The following is a 4,600-nucleotide window of genomic DNA, read 5'->3' as shown; positions in this document are numbered from 1 at the left end:
TTCTGTGGCACGAGACGGTCTTCCTAACGCCGGGCACCGGTGCTCACCCTGGGTCACCATGGCCTCTTCTCCCTCTGCCATTTCCCTTTTACAGAGGACTCTGACGCCCAGGAGGGAGGAAGCGCAGTTCCTTAGCTGCCTGCCCTGCAGCGGCAGCGCCCGCCCACATAACTGTGCTGCCCACGCGGCCCCAGCTGTGGGGTCGGAGCCTTTAGCGTTTGTGCAAATCAAGGCATGAATCCCACCTCTGTGGTCCCCCAAGAGGATGAAGCACCTTCGGCTGGACTTATTTATTTTGTAATTAACAAAGGCTAAGGAAGCCCAGCCTCAGCGTCAGGCAGAACGTCAGCGGCCGCACACAAGGATTTATTGTGGGCCTGTCCTTGCTGAATCGAAGCCATTATTACGGCACCGAGCCATCGGGCTCAGGCGGAGATCAGAGGACACAGTGTCCAGGAGAGGGGAGGCTTCAGAACGCAGTTGCCATGTTTCCAGACCCCGGACAGCCCGAGCGTGCTGGCGTGGGCGTTCAGGGCGGGTCTGGAGGTCAGGGCCCCGCCAAGTCCTGGGCACAGCCCTGGTCTCCGTGACCTCCCGGCAGCGCACAAGTTGTGCTGTGCTTTGTTTTCTTGTTTGTCTCCCCTGGCAGGGTGCCCTCCCTGTGGGGTGGGATGGAGGAGGACACTGTGCTCCCATCTTGCAGCTGTGTTTACACTTCCCTGTCGGGGCCGCCCAGCCCCAGTCCTCCTGTCCTCCATGTCCCCTCCAAGCCTTGCTGTTTGATGGCCCCATGGGCCTCACAGGGGTGCCGTGCACAGGGCTCTGGGAAGCACCTCCTCCTTCGCTTTCTACCAGTGGTCGTCGAGGACCCGCAGGGACCAAAGCACACTTAGAGCTCACGTGTCCCAGAAGGGACAGCACGCGTGCACCGTGCTGTGTGGTGCATCTTAGTCTCGGATGATGTGTGCAGACCCTCACTTAGGGACGGGCAGCCTTCCCTGCGCTGGGAGGGGGCCCGGGTCAGAGATACAGCACCTTAATGCTGTGAAGGTAGCCGAAAAGGACTTAAGAAACCAGTGAAGTAGGTAGGCGTGGTGCGGACAGCCTGTGTCTCAGAACCCCGTAGGCTGGGGGGGGGGCGATGAGACTTCCAGGCCAGCCTGGGATACATAATGAGTTTGAGGCCAGCCTGAAGTACACAGGGAGACCCTGACTCAAGAAACACCCAAACAGTCGAGTAAGTAGGGCTGCGTCTGGGGAACACGCCGAGCTGGTATTAATCAGCGTGCTGGTGTTTCCAGACACGGGCCAAGCCTGGGGAAAGGACTGCCAAGGCAAAGCAGGGGTTAGGTTTCGTAAATTAAACATGTAATTTTATTTTTCCGCATCAGGAGACTTTCAGAAGGACCCAGTCCTGCTGGACTGCTCGGCACACTGTGTTCAGTTTCTCAGTCCCAGCAGCCCCTCTCTCACAGTAGCATCAGCCAGAGGCCAGGCATGACGCACTGATTGCTTCGACCTGTTAGTGAACTGGAGGTGGGTAGGGAGTGGGGCACGGGTGACAGGCTGTTCCTCTCTCCAGGGCAGGGAGGAGGAACCAACTGGCAGGCAAATCATCCCCATGAGCTCCATGCTTACTGCTGATGTGGAAAGTAGGTTTTCTTTTTTTATTAATTGGTTCCATTTTTTTGAGACAGGGTCTTGCTATGTAGCCCAGGCCAGCCTCCAACTTGCAGAGGTTCTCCTGCCTCAGCCTCCCCAGTGCTAGATTACAGACCTACACCATCACACATGGCTAGTGGATTTTTGTTTTTGTTTTTGAAACAGAGTCTTGCTTTGTAATTCAGGCTGGCCTTGAACTCTCTGTGTAGCCCAGGCTGGCCTCACATTAACAGTGATCCTCCTGCCTCAGCCTCCTGAGTGCTGGGACTAGAAGCGTGTGCCACTGCACCCAGAGAAAGTTGTTTTCTAACCCTTCAGTGTGGGGGGGATTGTCACTTCTGAGTCCTGTGCCAAGCCCCGGAGTGGCCATGACAAGGTAGGCGGCCCACAGGGGAGGGTCCAGCAGGACGCGAAGGCCAAAATCCAGCATTTCTCCCACCCGGCACCAAGCCTTCTAGCTCCTGTCAGGCTTTCTACTCAGGCTGTTCCTGCAACCATCTTAGTGTGTCTGGCAGAGTCCTTTAAGGCAAGGCTGTCCCCTCCTGTGACTTGTCACCGTCAGTGAGCAAATGGGTCCCGATTCCCTGGATGCCTCTCCTTAGCAGGTCCCCCCTTCCTCAGTCACTTGTGCACTGGCCTGGTCCGCAGGCCTGGCCTCCCGCTGCACTCTTTGGGGACACTTGTAAGACTCCCAAAGCCTTGGCCACACCCAGACCAGTCCTGCACCGCGGGGTGCAGGAGGCCAGCCTCTGCTTGGCAGGAGATGTCAGTGTGCTCCAGGTGTGAGAATCACTTCTCTAACAGGCAGTGAAATGGAAATAGTCAGGCCTGGTGGTGCACACCTGTGATGCTAGCTGGAATGCTGAGGCAGGAGGATTGCAAGTTTGAGTCCAGCCACAGCAACTTAACAAAACTGTCTCAGAATTTAAAAAAAAATTTAAAGTACAGTGTAAAGGAAGGTTTACCTTAAATGACAGTTAAGCAAATGAGTGTGAGGGAAAAAGAATGAAGTCAAAGTTTTTGATACAAGATAAAGAATAGTAAATCTGGAACCCAGAGACCTGAGTGTAAGACCGGACAGAGCAATTTTCCATCTTTGTTTGGCAGGTCATTAATTTTTTTTTTTTTTTTTGAGACAGTGACTCCCTAGGGCTGTCCTTGAACTCACAGCACTCCTCCTGCCTCAGCCTCCTGAGTGCTGGTGTTACAGGTATGCACCTCCATGCCCAACTCATTAACTCCCCGCCAACCAGGGATCTAACTCGGGACCTTTCACTTGCAAGGCAGGTGTGGTGCCACTGAGCTAAATCCCCAGTCCATACCTCACCAACTCTTATGCCAGACCAGTTTGGTGTGGGAAATTGATGCCTGCCGCCCTCCATACCTCCTGGGGTTTTCATTAAAATTATTTGAAAAAATGAACTTCACAGATTTGATAATCGTACACTCAGACAAAGTCAAGGTCCATGTTATTTTGTATTTTAGCTTTAATTTTTTATTTTATGTAGATCTTTAATAAGTATAGAGCTTTCTATTCTCATGGCAACCACACCCTGTGGATGATGGGGCCATTTTTTTTTTTTTTTAATGGTACCAGATCAAACTCAGGACCTTGTGCTTGTGAGGTAGGTGCAGTGCCACTGAACTAAATCCCTGTACCCAATTTTTTTTATATTTTGAAATAACTTCAGATTTACTAAACACAGTAGTTGCAAATGTTGTACAGAGCTCATGCATACCTTTCATCCAACTTCCACAAAATAATCAAGACCAGGAATCTAGTCAGGCATGGTGGTACACGCCTATAATCCCAGCATTTTGGAGACTGAGACAGGCGCTGCAAGTTCCAGGACAACCTGGGCTATATAACGAGTTCAAGGCCAGCCTAAATTGCATACCGAGATCCTGTCTCACAAAAAAGAAACAAACAAAAAAACCAGGCATCTAGCCTGATAAATACGATTAACTAATCCATATACCTTATTCTAGTTCCCTCAGATTGTCCTACATTTTCTGGACCAGGATTCAGTCCAAGATCACAAATGACATTTCTGTTTGTTTGTTGGTTTCTTTGGTACCAGGGATGGAGCTCAGGACGTTGCGCTTGCTAGGCAGGCGGCAGAACCACTGGGCTGAATCCCCGGCCCCTCAAATGTCCTTTCTGATCACATCTCTTTGACACCCCCCCCCGGGGATGTGTCCTCTCAGTCTTGTCGTTGTCCTCCGTGTCCTTGACACTGTTGAAGACACTGGCCAGCTGTTTGTAGGCTGCCCTCCCTTTGGGTTTGAATGCTGCTCCCGTTTTTCGCCCAGCAGCGCTGGCCCTGTGGACCAGGTCGTGCAGCGCTGGCTGAGCCCGGGTGATATCGACTGGTCACTTGGTTAGGGTTAGGGCGGCGTCCGCCACGTTTCCGCCTGTAAAGCTGCTGTTTTCCCTTTTGTAACCCGTAAGTATCCCGTGGGGAGACACCCTGTAACAAGGCTGGACTTGGGAATTTGCAGGGCTGGGAGAACGCTCAAGTCCGGCGATCAGGCTGCGTAAAGCAGGAACCTGGGGTCGGCGGACGAGCGTCTGGGGCGCCAGCTCGGCGCGGGCATCCTCGCGAGGGGATCCCGACGTGGGATGTGGCTCGTCAGCAGCTCGTGAGGACGGTGCACTGCGGCGTGAGGTCTTGAGAAGATGCCAACAGGGGGCCGGGGATTTAGCTCAGTGGTTCGGGGGCCTGCTTTGCAAGCGCAAGGACCCGAGTTCAATCCCCGGTACCAAAAAAAAAAAAAAAAGAAGAAGATACCAACGGGCCTCAAAGGCTTCCCCTGAGCCTTTCCTCTCCAATCACAGCGCCACCCGGGAGCCCGTGGGGCTCAAGAATCTTCAGGATCGGTGACGAAAACCGGACGAGAGAAAGGGGAAGCCGGAGGGTCGGCAGGTGCCTCACGC

The 4,600-nt window shown here is 53.3% G+C and overlaps 1 protein-coding gene across 2 annotated transcripts in view; it reads left to right on the top strand.

The window, feature by feature from the left end:
- The first annotated feature begins 3,926 nt into the window (after positions 1 to 3,926).
- Ezh1 (enhancer of zeste 1 polycomb repressive complex 2 subunit) overlaps positions 3,927 to 4,600 on the top strand; it is a 26,687-nt gene continuing 26,013 nt past the window's right edge. The window contains exon 1 of one of the 2 annotated variants that reach the window (XM_033763064.1): positions 3,927 to 4,109. The gene's annotated coding sequence lies outside the window, so the exon portion shown is untranslated. Of the gene's footprint in view, positions 4,110 to 4,476; positions 4,590 to 4,600 lie in introns of those variants that run through there. The other variant, XM_010635520.3, reaches the window with a different exon arrangement.

Source organism: Fukomys damarensis, unplaced genomic scaffold (assembly GCF_012274545.1).
Source record: "Fukomys damarensis isolate Sample0158 unplaced genomic scaffold, DMR_v1.0_HiC HiC_scaffold_13, whole genome shotgun sequence".
Lineage (NCBI taxonomy): Eukaryota > Metazoa > Chordata > Mammalia > Rodentia > Bathyergidae > Fukomys > Fukomys damarensis.
Note: the sequence above shows the minus strand (reverse complement) of the source record. Positions and strands in the feature narration are given on the sequence as shown.